This window comes from Schistocerca nitens, unplaced genomic scaffold, assembly GCF_023898315.1.
Source record: "Schistocerca nitens isolate TAMUIC-IGC-003100 unplaced genomic scaffold, iqSchNite1.1 HiC_scaffold_42, whole genome shotgun sequence".
In the NCBI taxonomy this organism is placed as follows: Eukaryota; Metazoa; Arthropoda; class Insecta; order Orthoptera; family Acrididae; genus Schistocerca; species Schistocerca nitens.
In genome coordinates, this window is record NW_026045593.1 from 177 (window position 1) to 25283 (window position 25107).

The following is a 25107-nucleotide window of genomic DNA, read 5'->3' on the forward strand; positions in this document are numbered from 1 at the left end:
TTACTGCACTACTGAGGCACATGCCACTGAACCACCGATGCTCGACAAGCTGCCCGTGCTTCCCGAGCAGTTTTCTGCAGGGAAAGTGGGATTGCCACCCAGCGACGTCGGATGAAACCGAAAAAAGTGCTACACACGCGGAGTCCTCCACTACACTGCCTTAAAACGACCACTCATCACTATCGTGTGAGTAACCTTGCGGCTGCGGCGACTAGTCTCGCCCAAAGACGCAGCGTGCGTGGAGGCGCTACCCGAATGCGTGTGGATGCACCCTCCTAGCTCGTAAAGCGCCTACAGCTACTATCACCGTGGGCCGCTGCTGGCGGGCGGGAAGCCGACACAGCGCGGCGTCGCGAGGAGCGGCTGTGCGGTGGTGGTGTAATGGTGAGCATAGTTGCCTTCCAAGCAGTTGATCCGGGTTCGATTCCCGGCCACCGCAAGTAACGCTAGTTTTTTCGTATATAGTATGTGAGCCGCGTGCTGTTAAATTAACGTTTTTGTCGTCGTTACTCCACGCAGACCATCCTGTAGTATGTCCCGACTTGTCCCGACTTTGCTCGGCTGACGCGAAAGCTGACGCTTGGAATTCGCCCTTATCAAAAGGACAGGCACTATAAACGGCTGTGAGAGGCGAGGTACCAAAACGACAGGCAAACTGCGAAATTTTCTGCTCCTTCTTCTTAAACAAAAAAAGAAAAAACGGACGCAGTCGGTAGGACTCGAACCTACGCTCCCAGAGGGAATCTGATTTCTAGTCAGACGCCTTAACCACTCGGCCACGACTGCTCGTAACTGAAGAGTCCCTCGAATCGTGAAAAATCAAACCCGTCTGCGCAGAATTTTGACAGGAAACGAACTCCGTGCACTGATTACGGCAGGGCTACCATCGCTACGAGACGAGCCATTACGGAAACGTTAAAAATCTTCGCCCGGACAGGGACTCGAACCCTGGACCCTTAGGTTAAAAGCCTAATGCTCTACCGACTGAGCTATCCGGGCTCACGCTTCTTGCGGATGGAGCGGCTGCAAGCAACGTGAATAACTGGAACGCGTGTGTAGGCGTACTACGGTAATATCTGGCTTCTGGCGCAACTGGCGACTTCACCGACTTCCCACTGACGCTGGTAGCAGCCCAACAGCTGACCAGCGCCTCCTCTCCCTTTACCCCGGTGCTGACAGTAATTGCATCATGTGCCTGTTTTCCCCGATTACATTCGGTTGAAGCTCCGCAAGGAGGGCGAAAAACGAACGTTGGAAGGCCAAAACATGGAGCGTTGGGTGCGTAAAAACTTCCGTTCCGGTACCGGGAATCGAACCCGGGCCTCCTGGGTGAAAGCCAGGTATCCTAGCCACTTTTTTTTTTTTTTTAAATCTCATTTTGTTCGTTTTCGTTCGTTGTATCTGCTCTGGGAGGACGTCGAAAGACACCCGTTCCAGTTCGTTGTTGATCCATTAACTCAGTTTTTTTTTAATTACAGAGGGCAGCTAACCCTCTGACCGAGCGCGCTGAGCTACCGTGCCGGCGCCACTAGACCACACCGGATTTGCGCTATGACGTGAGGTTCACTCCGTTTCCTCTCGTATTTCGTGCTGAACCTGGACTCACTGCTGTTCTCTGTTTGCCAGCATATTTGCGCACAGCTCGAAATTGACTATTCGTTATTTTACTCATAACAGGTTAAGAGAAAGATCAAAGTTGTACGTTGTCATAATTGGAAATAAACATTTTGACGCTGAGCGTAGACTCCTTGTGGATAACGAATGACAATTAAGTTCGTTCCCTAGCAACAGCAACACCGTTAATTCAGCCGTGATGTACAGCAAATTAAATGCCCCGGGTGAGGATCGAACTCACGACCTTAAGATTATGAGACTTACGCGCTACCTACTGCGCTACCGAGGCACGTTGCGAGCAACGTTCCAGGAAACTTGGTAAGTCTCGCATATTAGAGATAGAGAGTTTGCGCGCTCTGAAGAATCTGTTGTGTTGCTACACGTGCTTTCCCGACTTGCTAGATTAAACTGCTGCCGCAGCTTTTTCAACGGAACGCAGCACTGCCTGAGGTTACAGTCCATCGCCCTTGCGGCGCCTGAACACAGCGGCCTGTTGGGCCAGGCCGACGTTACAGCTCAGAAATAGCACGCGACCGTCCAAGTACGGTCTCTTGCGTGCTGCGTGTTTGGTTCTTCTCACAGCGAATCCTGCTATACATTCCTGAGGCTGACGGAGCTCAAGCGAGGAATCGGTGCGGCAGCATTATAGCGATAACAGCAGAACGATACATCGGCCGGGAATCGAACCCGGGCCGCCCGCGTGCTAAGCGAGCATTCTACCACTTTTTTTTTCTTCTCATTTCGTTCGTTGCATTTGTTGGGGGCGGACGTCCGATGACGCCCGTTCAAGTTCATCGTTGACTCAGTCTTTTATTACAGAGGGCAGATAACTGTCAGACCGAACACGCTGAGTTATCGTGCCGGCAAACCTTAAGATTATGAGACTTACGCGCTGCTTACTGCACTACTGAGGCACATGCCACTGAACCACCGATGCTCGACAAGCTGCCCGTGCTTCCCGAGCAGTTTTCTGCAGGGAAAGTGGGATTGCCACCCAGCGACGTCGGATGAAACCGAAAAAAGTGCTACACACGCGGAGTCCTCCACTACACTGCCTTAAAACGACCACTCATCACTATCGTGTGAGTAACCTTGCGGCTGCGGCGACTAGTCTCGCCCAAAGACGCAGCGTGCGTGGAGGCGCTACCCGAATGCGTGTGGATGCACCCTCCTAGCTCGTAAAGCGCCTACAGCTACTATCACCGTGGGCCGCTGCTGGCGGGCGGGAAGCCGACACAGCGCGGCGTCGCGAGGAGCGGCTGTGCGGTGGTGGTGTAATGGTGAGCATAGTTGCCTTCCAAGCAGTTGATCCGGGTTCGATTCCCGGCCACCGCAAGTAACGCTAGTTTTTTCGTATATAGTATGTGAGCCGCGTGCTGTTAAATTAACGTTTTTGTCGTCGTTACTCCACGCAGACCATCCTGTAGTATGTCCCGACTTGTCCCGACTTTGCTCGGCTGACGCGAAAGCTGACGCTTGGAATTCGCCCTTATCAAAAGGACAGGCACTATAAACGGCTGTGAGAGGCGAGGTACCAAAACGACAGGCAAACTGCGAAATTTTCTGCTCCTTCTTCTTAAACAAAAAAAGAAAAAACGGACGCAGTCGGTAGGACTCGAACCTACGCTCCCAGAGGGAATCTGATTTCTAGTCAGACGCCTTAACCACTCGGCCACGACTGCTCGTAACTGAAGAGTCCCTCGAATCGTGAAAAATCAAACCCGTCTGCGCAGAATTTTGACAGGAAACGAACTCCGTGCACTGATTACGGCAGGGCTACCATCGCTACGAGACGAGCCATTACGGAAACGTTAAAAATCTTCGCCCGGACAGGGACTCGAACCCTGGACCCTTAGGTTAAAAGCCTAATGCTCTACCGACTGAGCTATCCGGGCTCACGCTTCTTGCGGATGGAGCGGCTGCAAGCAACGTGAATAACTGGAACGCGTGTGTAGGCGTACTACGGTAATATCTGGCTTCTGGCGCAACTGGCGACTTCACCGACTTCCCACTGACGCTGGTAGCAGCCCAACAGCTGACCAGCGCCTCCTCTCCCTTTACCCCGGTGCTGACAGTAATTGCATCATGTGCCTGTTTTCCCCGATTACATTCGGTTGAAGCTCCGCAAGGAGGGCGAAAAACGAACGTTGGAAGGCCAAAACATGGAGCGTTGGGTGCGTAAAAACTTCCGTTCCGGTACCGGGAATCGAACCCGGGCCTCCTGGGTGAAAGCCAGGTATCCTAGCCACTTTTTTTTTTTTTTTAAATCTCATTTTGTTCGTTTTCGTTCGTTGTATCTGCTCTGGGAGGACGTCGAAAGACACCCGTTCCAGTTCGTTGTTGATCCATTAACTCAGTTTTTTTTTAATTACAGAGGGCAGCTAACCCTCTGACCGAGCGCGCTGAGCTACCGTGCCGGCGCCACTAGACCACACCGGATTTGCGCTATGACGTGAGGTTCACTCCGTTTCCTCTCGTATTTCGTGCTGAACCTGGACTCACTGCTGTTCTCTGTTTGCCAGCATATTTGCGCACAGCTCGAAATTGACTATTCGTTATTTTACTCATAACAGGTTAAGAGAAAGATCAAAGTTGTACGTTGTCATAATTGGAAATAAACATTTTGACGCTGAGCGTAGACTCCTTGTGGATAACGAATGACAATTAAGTTCGTTCCCTAGCAACAGCAACACCGTTAATTCAGCCGTGATGTACAGCAAATTAAATGCCCCGGGTGAGGATCGAACTCACGACCTTAAGATTATGAGACTTACGCGCTACCTACTGCGCTACCGAGGCACGTTGCGAGCAACGTTCCAGGAAACTTGGTAAGTCTCGCATATTAGAGATAGAGAGTTTGCGCGCTCTGAAGAATCTGTTGTGTTGCTACACGTGCTTTCCCGACTTGCTAGATTAAACTGCTGCCGCAGCTTTTTCAACGGAACGCAGCACTGCCTGAGGTTACAGTCCATCGCCCTTGCGGCGCCTGAACACAGCGGCCTGTTGGGCCAGGCCGACGTTACAGCTCAGAAATAGCACGCGACCGTCCAAGTACGGTCTCTTGCGTGCTGCGTGTTTGGTTCTTCTCACAGCGAATCCTGCTATACATTCCTGAGGCTGACGGAGCTCAAGCGAGGAATCGGTGCGGCAGCATTATAGCGATAACAGCAGAACGATACATCGGCCGGGAATCGAACCCGGGCCGCCCGCGTGCTAAGCGAGCATTCTACCACTTTTTTTTTCTTCTCATTTCGTTCGTTGCATTTGTTGGGGGCGGACGTCCGATGACGCCCGTTCAAGTTCATCGTTGACTCAGTCTTTTATTACAGAGGGCAGATAACTGTCAGACCGAACACGCTGAGTTATCGTGCCGGCAAACCTTAAGATTATGAGACTTACGCGCTGCTTACTGCACTACTGAGGCACATGCCACTGAACCACCGATGCTCGACAAGCTGCCCGTGCTTCCCGAGCAGTTTTCTGCAGGGAAAGTGGGATTGCCACCCAGCGACGTCGGATGAAACCGAAAAAAGTGCTACACACGCGGAGTCCTCCACTACACTGCCTTAAAACGACCACTCATCACTATCGTGTGAGTAACCTTGCGGCTGCGGCGACTAGTCTCGCCCAAAGACGCAGCGTGCGTGGAGGCGCTACCCGAATGCGTGTGGATGCACCCTCCTAGCTCGTAAAGCGCCTACAGCTACTATCACCGTGGGCCGCTGCTGGCGGGCGGGAAGCCGACACAGCGCGGCGTCGCGAGGAGCGGCTGTGCGGTGGTGGTGTAATGGTGAGCATAGTTGCCTTCCAAGCAGTTGATCCGGGTTCGATTCCCGGCCACCGCAAGTAACGCTAGTTTTTTCGTATATAGTATGTGAGCCGCGTGCTGTTAAATTAACGTTTTTGTCGTCGTTACTCCACGCAGACCATCCTGTAGTATGTCCCGACTTGTCCCGACTTTGCTCGGCTGACGCGAAAGCTGACGCTTGGAATTCGCCCTTATCAAAAGGACAGGCACTATAAACGGCTGTGAGAGGCGAGGTACCAAAACGACAGGCAAACTGCGAAATTTTCTGCTCCTTCTTCTTAAACAAAAAAAGAAAAAACGGACGCAGTCGGTAGGACTCGAAGCTACGCTCCCAGAGGGAATCTGATTTCTAGTCAGACGCCTTAACCACTCGGCCACGACTGCTCGTAACTGAAGAGTCCCTCGAATCGTGAAAAATCAAACCCGTCTGCGCAGAATTTTGACAGGAAACGAACTCCGTGCACTGATTACGGCAGGGCTACCATCGCTACGAGACGAGCCATTACGGAAACGTTAAAAATCTTCGCCCGGACAGGGACTCGAACCCTGGACCCTTAGGTTAAAAGCCTAATGCTCTACCGACTGAGCTATCCGGGCTCACGCTTCTTGCGGATGGAGCGGCTGCAAGCAACGTGAATAACTGGAACGCGTGTGTAGGCGTACTACGGTAATATCTGGCTTCTGGCGCAACTGGCGACTTCACCGACTTCCCACTGACGCTGGTAGCAGCCCAACAGCTGACCAGCGCCTCCTCTCCCTTTACCCCGGTGCTGACAGTAATTGCATCATGTGCCTGTTTTCCCCGATTACATTCGGTTGAAGCTCCGCAAGGAGGGCGAAAAACGAACGTTGGAAGGCCAAAACATGGAGCGTTGGGTGCGTAAAAACTTCCGTTCCGGTACCGGGAATCGAACCCGGGCCTCCTGGGTGAAAGCCAGGTATCCTAGCCACTTTTTTTTTTTTTTTAAATCTCATTTTGTTCGTTTTCGTTCGTTGTATCTGCTCTGGGAGGACGTCGAAAGACACCCGTTCCAGTTCGTTGTTGATCCATTAACTCAGTTTTTTTTTAATTACAGAGGGCAGCTAACCCTCTGACCGAGCGCGCTGAGCTACCGTGCCGGCGCCACTAGACCACACCGGATTTGCGCTATGACGTGAGGTTCACTCCGTTTCCTCTCGTATTTCGTGCTGAACCTGGACTCACTGCTGTTCTCTGTTTGCCAGCATATTTGCGCACAGCTCGAAATTGACTATTCGTTATTTTACTCATAACAGGTTAAGAGAAAGATCAAAGTTGTACGTTGTCATAATTGGAAATAAACATTTTGACGCTGAGCGTAGACTCCTTGTGGATAACGAATGACAATTAAGTTCGTTCCCTAGCAACAGCAACACCGTTAATTCAGCCGTGATGTACAGCAAATTAAATGCCCCGGGTGAGGATCGAACTCACGACCTTAAGATTATGAGACTTACGCGCTACCTACTGCGCTACCGAGGCACGTTGCGAGCAACGTTCCAGGAAACTTGGTAAGTCTCGCATATTAGAGATAGAGAGTTTGCGCGCTCTGAAGAATCTGTTGTGTTGCTACACGTGCTTTCCCGACTTGCTAGATTAAACTGCTGCCGCAGCTTTTTCAACGGAACGCAGCACTGCCTGAGGTTACAGTCCATCGCCCTTGCGGCGCCTGAACACAGCGGCCTGTTGGGCCAGGCCGACGTTACAGCTCAGAAATAGCACGCGACCGTCCAAGTACGGTCTCTTGCGTGCTGCGTGTTTGGTTCTTCTCACAGCGAATCCTGCTATACATTCCTGAGGCTGACGGAGCTCAAGCGAGGAATCGGTGCGGCAGCATTATAGCGATAACAGCAGAACGATACATCGGCCGGGAATCGAACCCGGGCCGCCCGCGTGCTAAGCGAGCATTCTACCACTTTTTTTTTCTTCTCATTTCGTTCGTTGCATTTGTTGGGGGCGGACGTCCGATGACGCCCGTTCAAGTTCATCGTTGACTCAGTCTTTTATTACAGAGGGCAGATAACTGTCAGACCGAACACGCTGAGTTATCGTGCCGGCAAACCTTAAGATTATGAGACTTACGCGCTGCTTACTGCACTACTGAGGCACATGCCACTGAACCACCGATGCTCGACAAGCTGCCCGTGCTTCCCGAGCAGTTTTCTGCAGGGAAAGTGGGATTGCCACCCAGCGACGTCGGATGAAACCGAAAAAAGTGCTACACACGCGGAGTCCTCCACTACACTGCCTTAAAACGACCACTCATCACTATCGTGTGAGTAACCTTGCGGCTGCGGCGACTAGTCTCGCCCAAAGACGCAGCGTGCGTGGAGGCGCTACCCGAATGCGTGTGGATGCACCCTCCTAGCTCGTAAAGCGCCTACAGCTACTATCACCGTGGGCCGCTGCTGGCGGGCGGGAAGCCGACACAGCGCGGCGTCGCGAGGAGCGGCTGTGCGGTGGTGGTGTAATGGTGAGCATAGTTGCCTTCCAAGCAGTTGATCCGGGTTCGATTCCCGGCCACCGCAAGTAACGCTAGTTTTTTCGTATATAGTATGTGAGCCGCGTGCTGTTAAATTAACGTTTTTGTCGTCGTTACTCCACGCAGACCATCCTGTAGTATGTCCCGACTTGTCCCGACTTTGCTCGGCTGACGCGAAAGCTGACGCTTGGAATTCGCCCTTATCAAAAGGACAGGCACTATAAACGGCTGTGAGAGGCGAGGTACCAAAACGACAGGCAAACTGCGAAATTTTCTGCTCCTTCTTCTTAAACAAAAAAAGAAAAAACGGACGCAGTCGGTAGGACTCGAAGCTACGCTCCCAGAGGGAATCTGATTTCTAGTCAGACGCCTTAACCACTCGGCCACGACTGCTCGTAACTGAAGAGTCCCTCGAATCGTGAAAAATCAAACCCGTCTGCGCAGAATTTTGACAGGAAACGAACTCCGTGCACTGATTACGGCAGGGCTACCATCGCTACGAGACGAGCCATTACGGAAACGTTAAAAATCTTCGCCCGGACAGGGACTCGAACCCTGGACCCTTAGGTTAAAAGCCTAATGCTCTACCGACTGAGCTATCCGGGCTCACGCTTCTTGCGGATGGAGCGGCTGCAAGCAACGTGAATAACTGGAACGCGTGTGTAGGCGTACTACGGTAATATCTGGCTTCTGGCGCAACTGGCGACTTCACCGACTTCCCACTGACGCTGGTAGCAGCCCAACAGCTGACCAGCGCCTCCTCTCCCTTTACCCCGGTGCTGACAGTAATTGCATCATGTGCCTGTTTTCCCCGATTACATTCGGTTGAAGCTCCGCAAGGAGGGCGAAAAACGAACGTTGGAAGGCCAAAACATGGAGCGTTGGGTGCGTAAAAACTTCCGTTCCGGTACCGGGAATCGAACCCGGGCCTCCTGGGTGAAAGCCAGGTATCCTAGCCACTTTTTTTTTTTTTTTAAATCTCATTTTGTTCGTTTTCGTTCGTTGTATCTGCTCTGGGAGGACGTCGAAAGACACCCGTTCCAGTTCGTTGTTGATCCATTAACTCAGTTTTTTTTTAATTACAGAGGGCAGCTAACCCTCTGACCGAGCGCGCTGAGCTACCGTGCCGGCGCCACTAGACCACACCGGATTTGCGCTATGACGTGAGGTTCACTCCGTTTCCTCTCGTATTTCGTGCTGAACCTGGACTCACTGCTGTTCTCTGTTTGCCAGCATATTTGCGCACAGCTCGAAATTGACTATTCGTTATTTTACTCATAACAGGTTAAGAGAAAGATCAAAGTTGTACGTTGTCATAATTGGAAATAAACATTTTGACGCTGAGCGTAGACTCCTTGTGGATAACGAATGACAATTAAGTTCGTTCCCTAGCAACAGCAACACCGTTAATTCAGCCGTGATGTACAGCAAATTAAATGCCCCGGGTGAGGATCGAACTCACGACCTTAAGATTATGAGACTTACGCGCTACCTACTGCGCTACCGAGGCACGTTGCGAGCAACGTTCCAGGAAACTTGGTAAGTCTCGCATATTAGAGATAGAGAGTTTGCGCGCTCTGAAGAATCTGTTGTGTTGCTACACGTGCTTTCCCGACTTGCTAGATTAAACTGCTGCCGCAGCTTTTTCAACGGAACGCAGCACTGCCTGAGGTTACAGTCCATCGCCCTTGCGGCGCCTGAACACAGCGGCCTGTTGGGCCAGGCCGACGTTACAGCTCAGAAATAGCACGCGACCGTCCAAGTACGGTCTCTTGCGTGCTGCGTGTTTGGTTCTTCTCACAGCGAATCCTGCTATACATTCCTGAGGCTGACGGAGCTCAAGCGAGGAATCGGTGCGGCAGCATTATAGCGATAACAGCAGAACGATACATCGGCCGGGAATCGAACCCGGGCCGCCCGCGTGCTAAGCGAGCATTCTACCACTTTTTTTTTCTTCTCATTTCGTTCGTTGCATTTGTTGGGGGCGGACGTCCGATGACGCCCGTTCAAGTTCATCGTTGACTCAGTCTTTTATTACAGAGGGCAGATAACTGTCAGACCGAACACGCTGAGTTATCGTGCCGGCAAACCTTAAGATTATGAGACTTACGCGCTGCTTACTGCACTACTGAGGCACATGCCACTGAACCACCGATGCTCGACAAGCTGCCCGTGCTTCCCGAGCAGTTTTCTGCAGGGAAAGTGGGATTGCCACCCAGCGACGTCGGATGAAACCGAAAAAAGTGCTACACACGCGGAGTCCTCCACTACACTGCCTTAAAACGACCACTCATCACTATCGTGTGAGTAACCTTGCGGCTGCGGCGACTAGTCTCGCCCAAAGACGCAGCGTGCGTGGAGGCGCTACCCGAATGCGTGTGGATGCACCCTCCTAGCTCGTAAAGCGCCTACAGCTACTATCACCGTGGGCCGCTGCTGGCGGGCGGGAAGCCGACACAGCGCGGCGTCGCGAGGAGCGGCTGTGCGGTGGTGGTGTAATGGTGAGCATAGTTGCCTTCCAAGCAGTTGATCCGGGTTCGATTCCCGGCCACCGCAAGTAACGCTAGTTTTTTCGTATATAGTATGTGAGCCGCGTGCTGTTAAATTAACGTTTTTGTCGTCGTTACTCCACGCAGACCATCCTGTAGTATGTCCCGACTTGTCCCGACTTTGCTCGGCTGACGCGAAAGCTGACGCTTGGAATTCGCCCTTATCAAAAGGACAGGCACTATAAACGGCTGTGAGAGGCGAGGTACCAAAACGACAGGCAAACTGCGAAATTTTCTGCTCCTTCTTCTTAAACAAAAAAAGAAAAAACGGACGCAGTCGGTAGGACTCGAAGCTACGCTCCCAGAGGGAATCTGATTTCTAGTCAGACGCCTTAACCACTCGGCCACGACTGCTCGTAACTGAAGAGTCCCTCGAATCGTGAAAAATCAAACCCGTCTGCGCAGAATTTTGACAGGAAACGAACTCCGTGCACTGATTACGGCAGGGCTACCATCGCTACGAGACGAGCCATTACGGAAACGTTAAAAATCTTCGCCCGGACAGGGACTCGAACCCTGGACCCTTAGGTTAAAAGCCTAATGCTCTACCGACTGAGCTATCCGGGCTCACGCTTCTTGCGGATGGAGCGGCTGCAAGCAACGTGAATAACTGGAACGCGTGTGTAGGCGTACTACGGTAATATCTGGCTTCTGGCGCAACTGGCGACTTCACCGACTTCCCACTGACGCTGGTAGCAGCCCAACAGCTGACCAGCGCCTCCTCTCCCTTTACCCCGGTGCTGACAGTAATTGCATCATGTGCCTGTTTTCCCCGATTACATTCGGTTGAAGCTCCGCAAGGAGGGCGAAAAACGAACGTTGGAAGGCCAAAACATGGAGCGTTGGGTGCGTAAAAACTTCCGTTCCGGTACCGGGAATCGAACCCGGGCCTCCTGGGTGAAAGCCAGGTATCCTAGCCACTTTTTTTTTTTTTTTAAATCTCATTTTGTTCGTTTTCGTTCGTTGTATCTGCTCTGGGAGGACGTCGAAAGACACCCGTTCCAGTTCGTTGTTGATCCATTAACTCAGTTTTTTTTTAATTACAGAGGGCAGCTAACCCTCTGACCGAGCGCGCTGAGCTACCGTGCCGGCGCCACTAGACCACACCGGATTTGCGCTATGACGTGAGGTTCACTCCGTTTCCTCTCGTATTTCGTGCTGAACCTGGACTCACTGCTGTTCTCTGTTTGCCAGCATATTTGCGCACAGCTCGAAATTGACTATTCGTTATTTTACTCATAACAGGTTAAGAGAAAGATCAAAGTTGTACGTTGTCATAATTGGAAATAAACATTTTGACGCTGAGCGTAGACTCCTTGTGGATAACGAATGACAATTAAGTTCGTTCCCTAGCAACAGCAACACCGTTAATTCAGCCGTGATGTACAGCAAATTAAATGCCCCGGGTGAGGATCGAACTCACGACCTTAAGATTATGAGACTTACGCGCTACCTACTGCGCTACCGAGGCACGTTGCGAGCAACGTTCCAGGAAACTTGGTAAGTCTCGCATATTAGAGATAGAGAGTTTGCGCGCTCTGAAGAATCTGTTGTGTTGCTACACGTGCTTTCCCGACTTGCTAGATTAAACTGCTGCCGCAGCTTTTTCAACGGAACGCAGCACTGCCTGAGGTTACAGTCCATCGCCCTTGCGGCGCCTGAACACAGCGGCCTGTTGGGCCAGGCCGACGTTACAGCTCAGAAATAGCACGCGACCGTCCAAGTACGGTCTCTTGCGTGCTGCGTGTTTGGTTCTTCTCACAGCGAATCCTGCTATACATTCCTGAGGCTGACGGAGCTCAAGCGAGGAATCGGTGCGGCAGCATTATAGCGATAACAGCAGAACGATACATCGGCCGGGAATCGAACCCGGGCCGCCCGCGTGCTAAGCGAGCATTCTACCACTTTTTTTTTCTTCTCATTTCGTTCGTTGCATTTGTTGGGGGCGGACGTCCGATGACGCCCGTTCAAGTTCATCGTTGACTCAGTCTTTTATTACAGAGGGCAGATAACTGTCAGACCGAACACGCTGAGTTATCGTGCCGGCAAACCTTAAGATTATGAGACTTACGCGCTGCTTACTGCACTACTGAGGCACATGCCACTGAACCACCGATGCTCGACAAGCTGCCCGTGCTTCCCGAGCAGTTTTCTGCAGGGAAAGTGGGATTGCCACCCAGCGACGTCGGATGAAACCGAAAAAAGTGCTACACACGCGGAGTCCTCCACTACACTGCCTTAAAACGACCACTCATCACTATCGTGTGAGTAACCTTGCGGCTGCGGCGACTAGTCTCGCCCAAAGACGCAGCGTGCGTGGAGGCGCTACCCGAATGCGTGTGGATGCACCCTCCTAGCTCGTAAAGCGCCTACAGCTACTATCACCGTGGGCCGCTGCTGGCGGGCGGGAAGCCGACACAGCGCGGCGTCGCGAGGAGCGGCTGTGCGGTGGTGGTGTAATGGTGAGCATAGTTGCCTTCCAAGCAGTTGATCCGGGTTCGATTCCCGGCCACCGCAAGTAACGCTAGTTTTTTCGTATATAGTATGTGAGCCGCGTGCTGTTAAATTAACGTTTTTGTCGTCGTTACTCCACGCAGACCATCCTGTAGTATGTCCCGACTTGTCCCGACTTTGCTCGGCTGACGCGAAAGCTGACGCTTGGAATTCGCCCTTATCAAAAGGACAGGCACTATAAACGGCTGTGAGAGGCGAGGTACCAAAACGACAGGCAAACTGCGAAATTTTCTGCTCCTTCTTCTTAAACAAAAAAAGAAAAAACGGACGCAGTCGGTAGGACTCGAACCTACGCTCCCAGAGGGAATCTGATTTCTAGTCAGACGCCTTAACCACTCGGCCACGACTGCTCGTAACTGAAGAGTCCCTCGAATCGTGAAAAATCAAACCCGTCTGCGCAGAATTTTGACAGGAAACGAACTCCGTGCACTGATTACGGCAGGGCTACCATCGCTACGAGACGAGCCATCACGGAAACGTTAAAAATCTTCGCCCGGACAGGGACTCGAACCCTGGACCCTTAGGTTAAAAGCCTAATGCTCTACCGACTGAGCTATCCGGGCTCACGCTTCTTGCGGATGGAGCGGCTGCAAGCAACGTGAATAACTGGAACGCGTGTGTAGGCGTACTACGGTAATATCTGGCTTCTGGCGCAACTGGCGACTTCACCGACTTCCCACTGACGCTGGTAGCAGCCCAACAGCTGACCAGCGCCTCCTCTCCCTTTACCCCGGTGCTGACAGTAATTGCATCATGTGCCTGTTTTCCCCGATTACATTCGGTTGAAGCTCCGCAAGGAGGGCGAAAAACGAACGTTGGAAGGCCAAAACATGGAGCGTTGGGTGCGTAAAAACTTCCGTTCCGGTACCGGGAATCGAACCCGGGCCTCCTGGGTGAAAGCCAGGTATCCTAGCCACTTTTTTTTTTTTTTTTAAATCTCATTTTGTTCGTTTTCGTTCGTTGTATCTGCTCTGGGAGGACGTCGAAAGACACCCGTTCCAGTTCGTTGTTGATCCATTAACTCAGTTTTTTTTTAATTACAGAGGGCAGCTAACCCTCTGACCGAGCGCGCTGAGCTACCGTGCCGGCGCCACTAGACCACACCGGATTTGCGCTATGACGTGAGGTTCACTCCGTTTCCTCTCGTATTTCGTGCTGAACCTGGACTCACTGCTGTTCTCTGTTTGCCAGCATATTTGCGCACAGCTCGAAATTGACTATTCGTTATTTTACTCATAACAGGTTAAGAGAAAGATCAAAGTTGTACGTTGTCATAATTGGAAATAAAAATTTTGACGCTGAGCGTAGACTCCTTGTGGATAACGAATGACAATTAAGTTCGTTCCCTAGCAACAGCAACACCGTTAATTCAGCCGTGATGTACAGCAAATTAAATGCCCCGGGTGAGGATCGAACTCACGACCTTAAGATTATGAGACTTACGCGCTACCTACTGCGCTACCGAGGCACGTTGCGAGCAACGTTCCAGGAAACTTGGTAAGTCTCGCATATTAGAGATAGAGAGTTTGCGCGCTCTGAAGAATCTGTTGTGTTGCTACACGTGCTTTCCCGACTTGCTAGATTAAACTGCTGCCGCAGCTTTTTCAACGGAACGCAGCACTGCCTGAGGTTACAGTCCATCGCCCTTGCGGCGCCTGAACACAGCGGCCTGTTGGGCCAGGCCGACGTTACAGCTCAGAAATAGCACGCGACCGTCCAAGTACGGTCTCTTGCGTGCTGCGTGTTTGGTTCTTCTCACAGCGAATCCTGCTATACATTCCTGAGGCTGACGGAGCTCAAGCGAGGAATCGGTGCGGCAGCATTATAGCGATAACAGCAGAACGATACATCGGCCGGGAATCGAACCCGGGCCGCCCGCGTGCTAAGCGAGCATTCTACCACTTTTTTTTTCTTCTCATTTCGTTCGTTGCATTTGTTGGGGGCGGACGTCCGATGACGCCCGTTCAAGTTCATCGTTGACTCAGTCTTTTATTACAGAGGGCAGATAACTGTCAGACCGAACACGCTGAGTTATCGTGCCGGCAAACCTTAAGATTATGAGACTTACGCGCTGCTTACTGCACTACTGAGGCACATGCCACTGAACCACCGATGCTCGACAAGCTGCCCGTGCTTCCCGAGCAGTTTTCTGCAGGGAAAGTGGGATTGCCACCCAGCGACGTCGGATGAAACCGAAAAAAGTGCTACACACGCGGAGTCCTCCACTACACTGCCTTAAAACGACCACTCATCACTATCGTGTGAGTAACCTTGCGGCTGCGGCGACTAGTCTCGCCCAAAGACGCAGCGTGCGTGGAGGCGCTACCCGAATGCGTGTGGATGCACCCTCCTAGCTCGTAAAGCGCCTACAGCTACTATCACCGTGGGCCGCTGCTGGCGGGCGGGAAGCCGACACAGCGCGGCGTCGCGAGGAGCGGCTGTGCGGTGGTGGTGTAATGGTGAGCATAGTTGCCTTCCAAGCAGTTGATCCGGGTTCGATTCCCGGCCACCGCAAGTAACGCTAGTTTTTTCGTATATAGTATGTGAGCCGCGTGCTGTTAAATTAACGTTTTTGTCGTCGTTACTCCACGCAGACCATCCTGTAGTATGTCCCGACTTGTCCCGACTTTGCTCGGCTGACGCGAAAGCTGACGCTTGGAATTCGCCCTTATCAAAAGGACAGGCACTATAAACGGCTGTGAGAGGCGAGGTACCAAAACGACAGGCAAACTGCGAAATTTTCTGCTCCTTCTTCTTAAACAAAAAAAGAAAAAACGGACGCAGTCGGTAGGACTCGAACCTACGCTCCCAGAGGGAATCTGATTTCTAGTCAGACGCCTTAACCACTCGGCCACGACTGCTCGTAACTGAAGAGTCCCTCGAATCGTGAAAAATCAAACCCGTCTGCGCAGAATTTTGACAGGAAACGAACTCCGTGCACTGATTACGGCAGGGCTACCATCGCTACGAGACGAGCCATTACGGAAACGTTAAAAATCTTCGCCCGGACAGGGACTCGAACCCTGGACCCTTAGGTTAAAAGCCTAATGCTCTACCGACTGAGCTATCCGGGCTCACGCTTCTTGCGGATGGAGCGGCTGCAAGCAACGTGAATAACTGGAACGCGTGTGTAGGCGTACTACGGTAATATCTGGCTTCTGGCGCAACTGGCGACTTCACCGACTTCCCACTGACGCTGGTAGCAGCCCAACAGCTGACCAGCGCCTCCTCTCCCTTTACCCCGGTGCTGACAGTAATTGCATCATGTGCCTGTTTTCCCCGATTACATTCGGTTGAAGCTCCGCAAGGAGGGCGAAAAACGAACGTTGGAAGGCCAAAACATGGAGCGTTGGGTGCGTAAAAACTTCCGTTCCGGTACCGGGAATCGAACCCGGGCCTCCTGGGTGAAAGCCAGGTATCCTAGCCACTTTTTTTTTTTTTTTAAATCTCATTTTGTTCGTTTTCGTTCGTTGTATCTGCTCTGGGAGGACGTCGAAAGACACCCGTTCCAGTTCGTTGTTGATCCATTAACTCAGTTTTTTTTTAATTACAGAGGGCAGCTAACCCTCTGACCGAGCGCGCTGAGCTACCGTGCCGGCGCCACTAGACCACACCGGATTTGCGCTATGACGTGAGGTTCACTCCGTTTCCTCTCGTATTTCGTGCTGAACCTGGACTCACTGCTGTTCTCTGTTTGCCAGCATATTTGCGCACAGCTCGAAATTGACTATTCGTTATTTTACTCATAACAGGTTAAGAGAAAGATCAAAGTTGTACGTTGTCATAATTGGAAATAAACATTTTGACGCTGAGCGTAGACTCCTTGTGGATAACGAATGACAATTAAGTTCGTTCCCTAGCAACAGCAACACCGTTAATTCAGCCGTGATGTACAGCAAATTAAATGCCCCGGGTGAGGATCGAACTCACGACCTTAAGATTATGAGACTTACGCGCTACCTACTGCGCTACCGAGGCACGTTGCGAGCAACGTTCCAGGAAACTTGGTAAGTCTCGCATATTAGAGATAGAGAGTTTGCGCGCTCTGAAGAATCTGTTGTGTTGCTACACGTGCTTTCCCGACTTGCTAGATTAAACTGCTGCCGCAGCTTTTTCAACGGAACGCAGCACTGCCTGAGGTTACAGTCCATCGCCCTTGCGGCGCCTGAACACAGCGGCCTGTTGGGCCAGGCCGACGTTACAGCTCAGAAATAGCACGCGACCGTCCAAGTACGGTCTCTTGCGTGCTGCGTGTTTGGTTCTTCTCACAGCGAATCCTGCTATACATTCCTGAGGCTGACGGAGCTCAAGCGAGGAATCGGTGCGGCAGCATTATAGCGATAACAGCAGAACGATACATCGGCCGGGAATCGAACCCGGGCCGCCCGCGTGCTAAGCGAGCATTCTACCACTTTTTTTTTCTTCTCATTTCGTTCGTTGCATTTGTTGGGGGCGGACGTCCGATGACGCCCGTTCAAGTTCATCGTTGACTCAGTCTTTTATTACAGAGGGCAGATAACTGTCAGACCGAACACGCTGAGTTATCGTGCCGGCAAACCTTAAGATTATGAGACTTACGCGCTGCTTACTGCACTACTGAGGCACATGCCACTGAACCACCGATGCTCGACAAGCTGCCCGTGCTTCCCGAGCAGTTTTCTGCAGGGAAAGTGGGATTGCCACCCAGCGACGTCGGATGAAACCGAAAAAAGTGCTACACACGCGGAGTCCTCCACTACACTGCCTTAAAACGACCACTCATCACTATCGTGTGAGTAACCTTGCGGCTGCGGCGACTAGTCTCGCCCAAAGACGCAGCGTGCGTGGAGGCGCTACCCGAATGCGTGTGGATGCACCCTCCTAGCTCGTAAAGCGCCTACAGCTACTATCACCGTGGGCCGCTGCTGGCGGGCGGGAAGCCGACACAGCGCGGCGTCGCGAGGAGCGGCTGTGCGGTGGTGGTGTAATGGTGAGCATAGTTGCCTTCCAAGCAGTTGATCCGGGTTCGATTCCCGGCCACCGCAAGTAACGCTAGTTTTTTCGTATATAGTATGTGAGCCGCGTGCTGTTAAATTAACGTTTTTGTCGTCGTTACTCCACGCAGACCATCCTGTAGTATGTCCCGACTTGTCCCGACTTTGCTCGGCTGACGCGAAAGCTGACGCTTGGAATTCGCCCTTATCAAAAGGACAGGCACTATAAACGGCTGTGAGAGGCGAGGTACCAAAACGACAGGCAAACTGCGAAATTTTCTGCTCCTTCTTCTTAAACAAAAAAAGAAAAAACGGACGCAGTCGGTAGGACTCGAACCTACGCTCCCAGAGGGAATCTGATTTCTAGTCAGACGCCTTAACCACTCGGCCACGACTGCTCGTAACTGAAGAGTCCCTCGAATCGTGAAAAATCAAACCCGTCTGCGCAGAATTTTGACAGGAAACGAACTCCGTGCACTGATTACGGCAGGGCTACCATCGCTACGAGACGAGCCATTACGGAAACGTTAAAAATCTTCGCCCGGACAGGGACTCGAACCCTGGACCCTTAGGTTAAAAGCCTAATGCTCTACCGACTGAGCTATCCGGGCTCACGCTTCTTGCGGATGGAGCGGCTGCAAGCAACGTGAATAACTGGAACGCGTGTGTAGGCGTACTACGGTAATATCTGGCTTCTGGCGCAACTGGCGACTTCACCGACTTCCCACTGACGCTGGTAGCAGCCCAACAGCTGACCAGCGCCTCCTCTCCCTTTACCCCGGTGCTGACAGTAATTGCATCATGTGCCTGTTTTCCCCGATTACATTCGGTTGAAGCTCCGCAAGGAGGGCGAAAAACGAACGTTGGAAGGCCAAAACATGGAGCGTTGGGTGCGTAAAAACTTCCGTTCCGGTACCGGGAATCGAACCCGGGCCTCCTGGGTGAAAGCCAGGTATCCTAGCCACTTTTTTTTTTTTTTTTAAATCTCATTTTGTTCGTTTTCGTTCGTTGTATCTGCTCTGGGAGGACGTCGAAAGACACCCGTTCCAGTTCGTTGTTGATCCATTAACTCAGTTTTTTTTTAATTACAGAGGGCAGCTAACCCTCTGACCGAGCGCGCTGAGCTACCGTGCCGGCGCCACTAGACCACACCGGATTTGCGCTATGACGTGAGGTTCACTCCGTTTCCTCTCGTATTTCGTGCTGAACCTGGACTCACTGCTGTTCTCTGTTTGCCAGCATATTTGCGCACAGCTCGAAATTGACTATTCGTTATTTTACTCATAACAGGTTAAGAGAAAGATCAAAGTTGTACGTTGTCATAATTGGAAATAAAAATTTTGACGCTGAGCGTAGACTCCTTGTGGATAACGAATGACAATTAAGTTCGTTCCCTAGCAACAGCAACACCGTTAATTCAGCCGTGATGTACAGCAAATTAAATGCCCCGGGTGAGGATCGAACTCACGACCTTAAGATTATGAGACTTACGCGCTACCTACTGCGCTACCGAGGCACGTTGCGAGCAACGTTCCAGGAAACTTGGTAAGTCTCGCATATTAGAGATAGAGAGTTTGCGCGCTCTGAAGAATCTGTTGTGTTGCTACACGTGCTTTCCCGACTTGCTAGATTAAACTGCTGCCGCAGCTTTTTCAACGGAACGCAGCACTGCCTGAGGTTACAGTCCATCGCCCTTGCGGCGCCTGAACACAGCGGCCTGTTGGGCCAGGCCGACGTTACAGCTCAGAAATAGCACGCGACCGTCCAAGTACGGTCTCTTGCGTGCTGCGTGTTTGGTTCTTCTCACAGCGAATCCTGCTATACATTCCTGAGGCTGACGGAGCTCAAGCGAGGAATCGGTGCGGCAGCATTATAGCGATAACAGCAGAACGATACATCGGCCGGGAATCGAACCCGGGCCGCCCGCGTGCTAAGCGAGCATTCTACCACTTTTTTTTTCTTCTCATTTCGTTCGTTGCATTTGTTGGGGGCGGACGTCCGATGACGCCCGTTCAAGTTCATCGTTGACTCAGTCTTTTATTACAGAGGGCAGATAACTGTCAGACCGAACACGCTGAGTTATCGTGCCGGCAAACCTTAAGATTATGAGACTTACGCGCTGCTTACTGCACTACTGAGGCACATGCCACTGAACCACCGATGCTCGACAAGCTGCCCGTGCTTCCCGAGCAGTTTTCTGCAGGGAAAGTGGGATTGCCACCCAGCGACGTCGGATGAAACCGAAAAAAGTGCTACACACGCGGAGTCCTCCACTACACTGCCTTAAAACGACCACTCATCACTATCGTGTGAGTAACCTTGCGGCTGCGGCGACTAGTCTCGCCCAAAGACGCAGCGTGCGTGGAGGCGCTACCCGAATGCGTGTGGATGCACCCTCCTAGCTCGTAAAGCGCCTACAGCTACTATCACCGTGGGCCGCTGCTGGCGGGCGGGAAGCCGACACAGCGCGGCGTCGCGAGGAGCGGCTGTGCGGTGGTGGTGTAATGGTGAGCATAGTTGCCTTCCAAGCAGTTGATCCGGGTTCGATTCCCGGCCACCGCAAGTAACGCTAGTTTTTTCGTATATAGTATGTGAGCCGCGTGCTGTTAAATTAACGTTTTTGTCGTCGTTACTCCACGCAGACCATCCTGTAGTATGTCCCGACTTGTCCCGACTTTGCTCGGCTGACGCGAAAGCTGACGCTTGGAATTCGCCCTTATCAAAAGGACAGGCACTATAAACGGCTGTGAGAGGCGAGGTACCAAAACGACAGGCAAACTGCGAAATTTTCTGCTCCTTCTTCTTAAACAAAAAAAGAAAAAACGGACGCAGTCGGTAGGACTCGAACCTACGCTCCCAGAGGGAATCTGATTTCTAGTCAGACGCCTTAACCACTCGGCCACGACTGCTCGTAACTGAAGAGTCCCTCGAATCGTGAAAAATCAAACCCGTCTGCGCAGAATTTTGACAGGAAACGAACTCCGTGCACTGATTACGGCAGGGCTACCATCGCTACGAGACGAGCCATTACGGAAACGTTAAAAATCTTCGCCCGGACAGGGACTCGAACCCTGGACCCTTAGGTTAAAAGCCTAATGCTCTACCGACTGAGCTATCCGGGCTCACGCTTCTTGCGGATGGAGCGGCTGCAAGCAACGTGAATAACTGGAACGCGTGTGTAGGCGTACTACGGTAATATCTGGCTTCTGGCGCAACTGGCGACTTCACCGACTTCCCACTGACGCTGGTAGCAGCCCAACAGCTGACCAGCGCCTCCTCTCCCTTTACCCCGGTGCTGACAGTAATTGCATCATGTGCCTGTTTTCCCCGATTACATTCGGTTGAAGCTCCGCAAGGAGGGCGAAAAACGAACGTTGGAAGGCCAAAACATGGAGCGTTGGGTGCGTAAAAACTTCCGTTCCGGTACCGGGAATCGAACCCGGGCCTCCTGGGTGAAAGCCAGGTATCCTAGCCACTTTTTTTTTTTTTTTTAAATCTCATTTTGTTCGTTTTCGTTCGTTGTATCTGCTCTGGGAGGACGTCGAAAGACACCCGTTCCAGTTCGTTGTTGATCCATTAACTCAGTTTTTTTTTAATTACAGAGGGCAGCTAACCCTCTGACCGAGCGCGCTGAGCTACCGTGCCGGCGCCACTAGACCACACCGGATTTGCGCTATGACGTGAGGTTCACTCCGTTTCCTCTCGTATTTCGTGCTGAACCTGGACTCACTGCTGTTCTCTGTTTGCCAGCATATTTGCGCACAGCTCGAAATTGACTATTCGTTATTTTACTCATAACAGGTTAAGAGAAAGATCAAAGTTGTACGTTGTCATAATTGGAAATAAAAATTTTGACGCTGAGCGTAGACTCCTTGTGGATAACGAATGACAATTAAGTTCGTTCCCTAGCAACAGCAACACCGTTAATTCAGCCGTGATGTACAGCAAATTAAATGCCCCGGGTGAGGATCGAACTCACGACCTTAAGATTATGAGACTTACGCGCTACCTACTGCGCTACCGAGGCACGTTGCGAGCAACGTTCCAGGAAACTTGGTAAGTCTCGCATATTAGAGATAGAGAGTTTGCGCGCTCTGAAGAATCTGTTGTGTTGCTACACGTGCTTTCCCGACTTGCTAGATTAAACTGCTGCCGCAGCTTTTTCAACGGAACGCAGCACTGCCTGAGGTTACAGTCCATCGCCCTTGCGGCGCCTGAACACAGCGGCCTGTTGGGCCAGGCCGACGTTACAGCTCAGAAATAGCACGCGACCGTCCAAGTACGGTCTCTTGCGTGCTGCGTGTTTGGTTCTTCTCACAGCGAATCCTGCTATACATTCCTGAGGCTGACGGAGCTCAAGCGAGGAATCGGTGCGGCAGCATTATAGCGATAACAGCAGAACGATACATCGGCCGGGAATCGAACCCGGGCCGCCCGCGTGCTAAGCGAGCATTCTACCACTTTTTTTTTCTTCTCATTTCGTTCGTTGCATTTGTTGGGGGCGGACGTCCGATGACGCCCGTTCAAGTTCATCGTTGACTCAGTCTTTTATTACAGAGGGCAGATAACTGTCAGACCGAACACGCTGAGTTATCGTGCCGGCAAACCTTAAGATTATGAGACTTACGCGCTGCTTACTGCACTACTGAGGCACATGCCACTGAACCACCGATGCTCGACAAGCTGCCCGTGCTTCCCGAGCAGTTTTCTGCAGGGAAAGTGGGATTGCCACCCAGCGACGTCGGATGAAACCGAAAAAAGTGCTACACACGCGGAGTCCTCCACTACACTGCCTTAAAACGACCACTCATCACTATCGTGTGAGTAACCTTGCGGCTGCGGCGACTAGTCTCGCCCAAAGACGCAGCGTGCGTGGAGGCGCTACCCGAATGCGTGTGGATGCACCCTCCTAGCTCGTAAAGCGCCTACAGCTACTATCACCGTGGGCCGCTGCTGGCGGGCGGGAAGCCGACACAGCGCGGCGTCGCGAGGAGCGGCTGTGCGGTGGTGGTGTAATGGTGAGCATAGTTGCCTTCCAAGCAGTTGATCCGGGTTCGATTCCCGGCCACCGCAAGTAACGCTAGTTTTTTCGTATATAGTATGTGAGCCGCGTGCTGTTAAATTAACGTTTTTGTCGTCGTTACTCCACGCAGACCATCCTGTAGTATGTCCCGACTTGTCCCGACTTTGCTCGGCTGACGCGAAAGCTGACGCTTGGAATTCGCCCTTATCAAAAGGACAGGCACTATAAACGGCTGTGAGAGGCGAGGTACCAAAACGACAGGCAAACTGCGAAATTTTCTGCTCCTTCTTCTTAAACAAAAAAAGAAAAAACGGACGCAGTCGGTAGGACTCGAACCTACGCTCCCAGAGGGAATCTGATTTCTAGTCAGACGCCTTAACCACTCGGCCACGACTGCTCGTAACTGAAGAGTCCCTCGAATCGTGAAAAATCAAACCCGTCTGCGCAGAATTTTGACAGGAAACGAACTCCGTGCACTGATTACGGCAGGGCTACCATCGCTACGAGACGAGCCATTACGGAAACGTTAAAAATCTTCGCCCGGACAGGGACTCGAACCCTGGACCCTTAGGTTAAAAGCCTAATGCTCTACCGACTGAGCTATCCGGGCTCACGCTTCTTGCGGATGGAGCGGCTGCAAGCAACGTGAATAACTGGAACGCGTGTGTAGGCGTACTACGGTAATATCTGGCTTCTGGCGCAACTGGCGACTTCACCGACTTCCCACTGACGCTGGTAGCAGCCCAACAGGTGACCAGCGCCTCCTCTCCCTTTACCCCGGTGCTGACAGTAATTGCATCATGTGCCTGTTTTCCCCGATTACATTCGGTTGAAGCTCCGCAAGGAGGGCGAAAAACGAACGTTGGAAGGCCAAAACATGGAGCGTTGGGTGCGTAAAAACTTCCGTTCCGGTACCGGGAATCGAACCCGGGCCTCCTGGGTGAAAGCCAGGTATCCTAGCCACTTTTTTTTTTTTTTTTAAATCTCATTTTGTTCGTTTTCGTTCGTTGTATCTGCTCTGGGAGGACGTCGAAAGACACCCGTTCCAGTTCGTTGTTGATCCATTAACTCAGTTTTTTTTTAATTACAGAGGGCAGCTAACCCTCTGACCGAGCGCGCTGAGCTACCGTGCCGGCGCCACTAGACCACACCGGATTTGCGCTATGACGTGAGGTTCACTCCGTTTCCTCTCGTATTTCGTGCTGAACCTGGACTCACTGCTGTTCTCTGTTTGCCAGCATATTTGCGCACAGCTCGAAATTGACTATTCGTTATTTTACTCATAACAGGTTAAGAGAAAGATCAAAGTTGTACGTTGTCATAATTGGAAATAAACATTTTGACGCTGAGCGTAGACTCCTTGTGGATAACGAATGACAATTAAGTTCGTTCCCTAGCAACAGCAACACCGTTAATTCAGCCGTGATGTACAGCAAATTAAATGCCCCGGGTGAGGATCGAACTCACGACCTTAAGATTATGAGACTTACGCGCTACCTACTGCGCTACCGAGGCACGTTGCGAGCAACGTTCCAGGAAACTTGGTAAGTCTCGCATATTAGAGATAGAGAGTTTGCGCGCTCTGAAGAATCTGTTGTGTTGCTACACGTGCTTTCCCGACTTGCTAGATTAAACTGCTGCCGCAGCTTTTTCAACGGAACGCAGCACTGCCTGAGGTTACAGTCCATCGCCCTTGCGGCGCCTGAACACAGCGGCCTGTTGGGCCAGGCCGACGTTACAGCTCAGAAATAGCACGCGACCGTCCAAGTACGGTCTCTTGCGTGCTGCGTGTTTGGTTCTTCTCACAGCGAATCCTGCTATACATTCCTGAGGCTGACGGAGCTCAAGCGAGGAATCGGTGCGGCAGCATTATAGCGATAACAGCAGAACGATACATCGGCCGGGAATCGAACCCGGGCCGCCCGCGTGCTAAGCGAGCATTCTACCACTTTTTTTTTCTTCTCATTTCGTTCGTTGCATTTGTTGGGGGCGGACGTCCGATGACGCCCGTTCAAGTTCATCGTTGACTCAGTCTTTTATTACAGAGGGCAGATAACTGTCAGACCGAACACGCTGAGTTATCGTGCCGGCAAACCTTAAGATTATGAGACTTACGCGCTGCTTA

The 25107-nt window shown here is 51.8% G+C and overlaps 40 non-coding genes across 40 annotated transcripts; 10 read left to right on the forward strand and 30 right to left on the reverse strand.

The window, feature by feature from the left end:
• The first annotated feature begins 367 nt into the window (after positions 1–367).
• Trnag-ucc (transfer RNA glycine (anticodon UCC)) lies at positions 368–439 on the forward strand. Its single transcript has one exon. It is a non-coding gene; the product is annotated as a tRNA-Gly (tRNA).
• Positions 440–704: 265 nt separating this feature from the next.
• On the reverse strand, positions 705–786 carry Trnas-aga (transfer RNA serine (anticodon AGA)). The gene has a single exon. It is a non-coding gene; the product is annotated as a tRNA-Ser (tRNA).
• A 140-nt stretch (positions 787–926) lies between these two features.
• On the reverse strand, positions 927–999 carry Trnak-uuu (transfer RNA lysine (anticodon UUU)). The gene has a single exon. It is a non-coding gene; the product is annotated as a tRNA-Lys (tRNA).
• An 831-nt stretch (positions 1000–1830) lies between these two features.
• Positions 1831–1903, reverse strand: Trnam-cau (transfer RNA methionine (anticodon CAU)). Its single transcript has one exon. It is a non-coding gene; the product is annotated as a tRNA-Met (tRNA).
• Positions 1904–2877: 974 nt separating this feature from the next.
• On the forward strand, positions 2878–2949 carry Trnag-ucc (transfer RNA glycine (anticodon UCC)). Its single transcript has one exon. It is a non-coding gene; the product is annotated as a tRNA-Gly (tRNA).
• A 265-nt stretch (positions 2950–3214) lies between these two features.
• Trnas-aga (transfer RNA serine (anticodon AGA)) lies at positions 3215–3296 on the reverse strand. The gene has a single exon. It is a non-coding gene; the product is annotated as a tRNA-Ser (tRNA).
• A 140-nt stretch (positions 3297–3436) lies between these two features.
• Positions 3437–3509, reverse strand: Trnak-uuu (transfer RNA lysine (anticodon UUU)). The gene has a single exon. It is a non-coding gene; the product is annotated as a tRNA-Lys (tRNA).
• Positions 3510–4340: 831 nt separating this feature from the next.
• Positions 4341–4413, reverse strand: Trnam-cau (transfer RNA methionine (anticodon CAU)). Its single transcript has one exon. It is a non-coding gene; the product is annotated as a tRNA-Met (tRNA).
• Positions 4414–5387: 974 nt separating this feature from the next.
• Positions 5388–5459, forward strand: Trnag-ucc (transfer RNA glycine (anticodon UCC)). Its single transcript has one exon. It is a non-coding gene; the product is annotated as a tRNA-Gly (tRNA).
• A 265-nt stretch (positions 5460–5724) lies between these two features.
• On the reverse strand, positions 5725–5806 carry Trnas-aga (transfer RNA serine (anticodon AGA)). The gene has a single exon. It is a non-coding gene; the product is annotated as a tRNA-Ser (tRNA).
• Positions 5807–5946: 140 nt separating this feature from the next.
• Positions 5947–6019, reverse strand: Trnak-uuu (transfer RNA lysine (anticodon UUU)). The gene has a single exon. It is a non-coding gene; the product is annotated as a tRNA-Lys (tRNA).
• An 831-nt stretch (positions 6020–6850) lies between these two features.
• Positions 6851–6923, reverse strand: Trnam-cau (transfer RNA methionine (anticodon CAU)). The gene has a single exon. It is a non-coding gene; the product is annotated as a tRNA-Met (tRNA).
• Positions 6924–7897: 974 nt separating this feature from the next.
• Positions 7898–7969, forward strand: Trnag-ucc (transfer RNA glycine (anticodon UCC)). The gene has a single exon. It is a non-coding gene; the product is annotated as a tRNA-Gly (tRNA).
• A 265-nt stretch (positions 7970–8234) lies between these two features.
• Positions 8235–8316, reverse strand: Trnas-aga (transfer RNA serine (anticodon AGA)). Its single transcript has one exon. It is a non-coding gene; the product is annotated as a tRNA-Ser (tRNA).
• A 140-nt stretch (positions 8317–8456) lies between these two features.
• Trnak-uuu (transfer RNA lysine (anticodon UUU)) lies at positions 8457–8529 on the reverse strand. Its single transcript has one exon. It is a non-coding gene; the product is annotated as a tRNA-Lys (tRNA).
• Positions 8530–9360: 831 nt separating this feature from the next.
• Positions 9361–9433, reverse strand: Trnam-cau (transfer RNA methionine (anticodon CAU)). The gene has a single exon. It is a non-coding gene; the product is annotated as a tRNA-Met (tRNA).
• A 974-nt stretch (positions 9434–10407) lies between these two features.
• On the forward strand, positions 10408–10479 carry Trnag-ucc (transfer RNA glycine (anticodon UCC)). The gene has a single exon. It is a non-coding gene; the product is annotated as a tRNA-Gly (tRNA).
• A 265-nt stretch (positions 10480–10744) lies between these two features.
• On the reverse strand, positions 10745–10826 carry Trnas-aga (transfer RNA serine (anticodon AGA)). The gene has a single exon. It is a non-coding gene; the product is annotated as a tRNA-Ser (tRNA).
• Positions 10827–10966: 140 nt separating this feature from the next.
• Positions 10967–11039, reverse strand: Trnak-uuu (transfer RNA lysine (anticodon UUU)). Its single transcript has one exon. It is a non-coding gene; the product is annotated as a tRNA-Lys (tRNA).
• Positions 11040–11870: 831 nt separating this feature from the next.
• Trnam-cau (transfer RNA methionine (anticodon CAU)) lies at positions 11871–11943 on the reverse strand. Its single transcript has one exon. It is a non-coding gene; the product is annotated as a tRNA-Met (tRNA).
• A 974-nt stretch (positions 11944–12917) lies between these two features.
• Trnag-ucc (transfer RNA glycine (anticodon UCC)) lies at positions 12918–12989 on the forward strand. Its single transcript has one exon. It is a non-coding gene; the product is annotated as a tRNA-Gly (tRNA).
• Positions 12990–13254: 265 nt separating this feature from the next.
• Trnas-aga (transfer RNA serine (anticodon AGA)) lies at positions 13255–13336 on the reverse strand. The gene has a single exon. It is a non-coding gene; the product is annotated as a tRNA-Ser (tRNA).
• Positions 13337–13476: 140 nt separating this feature from the next.
• Positions 13477–13549, reverse strand: Trnak-uuu (transfer RNA lysine (anticodon UUU)). Its single transcript has one exon. It is a non-coding gene; the product is annotated as a tRNA-Lys (tRNA).
• Positions 13550–14381: 832 nt separating this feature from the next.
• Trnam-cau (transfer RNA methionine (anticodon CAU)) lies at positions 14382–14454 on the reverse strand. The gene has a single exon. It is a non-coding gene; the product is annotated as a tRNA-Met (tRNA).
• Positions 14455–15428: 974 nt separating this feature from the next.
• Trnag-ucc (transfer RNA glycine (anticodon UCC)) lies at positions 15429–15500 on the forward strand. Its single transcript has one exon. It is a non-coding gene; the product is annotated as a tRNA-Gly (tRNA).
• Positions 15501–15765: 265 nt separating this feature from the next.
• Positions 15766–15847, reverse strand: Trnas-aga (transfer RNA serine (anticodon AGA)). The gene has a single exon. It is a non-coding gene; the product is annotated as a tRNA-Ser (tRNA).
• A 140-nt stretch (positions 15848–15987) lies between these two features.
• On the reverse strand, positions 15988–16060 carry Trnak-uuu (transfer RNA lysine (anticodon UUU)). Its single transcript has one exon. It is a non-coding gene; the product is annotated as a tRNA-Lys (tRNA).
• An 831-nt stretch (positions 16061–16891) lies between these two features.
• Trnam-cau (transfer RNA methionine (anticodon CAU)) lies at positions 16892–16964 on the reverse strand. The gene has a single exon. It is a non-coding gene; the product is annotated as a tRNA-Met (tRNA).
• A 974-nt stretch (positions 16965–17938) lies between these two features.
• On the forward strand, positions 17939–18010 carry Trnag-ucc (transfer RNA glycine (anticodon UCC)). Its single transcript has one exon. It is a non-coding gene; the product is annotated as a tRNA-Gly (tRNA).
• A 265-nt stretch (positions 18011–18275) lies between these two features.
• Positions 18276–18357, reverse strand: Trnas-aga (transfer RNA serine (anticodon AGA)). Its single transcript has one exon. It is a non-coding gene; the product is annotated as a tRNA-Ser (tRNA).
• A 140-nt stretch (positions 18358–18497) lies between these two features.
• Trnak-uuu (transfer RNA lysine (anticodon UUU)) lies at positions 18498–18570 on the reverse strand. Its single transcript has one exon. It is a non-coding gene; the product is annotated as a tRNA-Lys (tRNA).
• An 832-nt stretch (positions 18571–19402) lies between these two features.
• On the reverse strand, positions 19403–19475 carry Trnam-cau (transfer RNA methionine (anticodon CAU)). Its single transcript has one exon. It is a non-coding gene; the product is annotated as a tRNA-Met (tRNA).
• Positions 19476–20449: 974 nt separating this feature from the next.
• Positions 20450–20521, forward strand: Trnag-ucc (transfer RNA glycine (anticodon UCC)). The gene has a single exon. It is a non-coding gene; the product is annotated as a tRNA-Gly (tRNA).
• A 265-nt stretch (positions 20522–20786) lies between these two features.
• Positions 20787–20868, reverse strand: Trnas-aga (transfer RNA serine (anticodon AGA)). The gene has a single exon. It is a non-coding gene; the product is annotated as a tRNA-Ser (tRNA).
• Positions 20869–21008: 140 nt separating this feature from the next.
• Trnak-uuu (transfer RNA lysine (anticodon UUU)) lies at positions 21009–21081 on the reverse strand. Its single transcript has one exon. It is a non-coding gene; the product is annotated as a tRNA-Lys (tRNA).
• Positions 21082–21913: 832 nt separating this feature from the next.
• Positions 21914–21986, reverse strand: Trnam-cau (transfer RNA methionine (anticodon CAU)). Its single transcript has one exon. It is a non-coding gene; the product is annotated as a tRNA-Met (tRNA).
• Positions 21987–22960: 974 nt separating this feature from the next.
• Positions 22961–23032, forward strand: Trnag-ucc (transfer RNA glycine (anticodon UCC)). The gene has a single exon. It is a non-coding gene; the product is annotated as a tRNA-Gly (tRNA).
• Positions 23033–23297: 265 nt separating this feature from the next.
• On the reverse strand, positions 23298–23379 carry Trnas-aga (transfer RNA serine (anticodon AGA)). The gene has a single exon. It is a non-coding gene; the product is annotated as a tRNA-Ser (tRNA).
• A 140-nt stretch (positions 23380–23519) lies between these two features.
• On the reverse strand, positions 23520–23592 carry Trnak-uuu (transfer RNA lysine (anticodon UUU)). The gene has a single exon. It is a non-coding gene; the product is annotated as a tRNA-Lys (tRNA).
• An 832-nt stretch (positions 23593–24424) lies between these two features.
• Trnam-cau (transfer RNA methionine (anticodon CAU)) lies at positions 24425–24497 on the reverse strand. Its single transcript has one exon. It is a non-coding gene; the product is annotated as a tRNA-Met (tRNA).
• Positions 24498–25107: the final 610 nt, after the last annotated feature.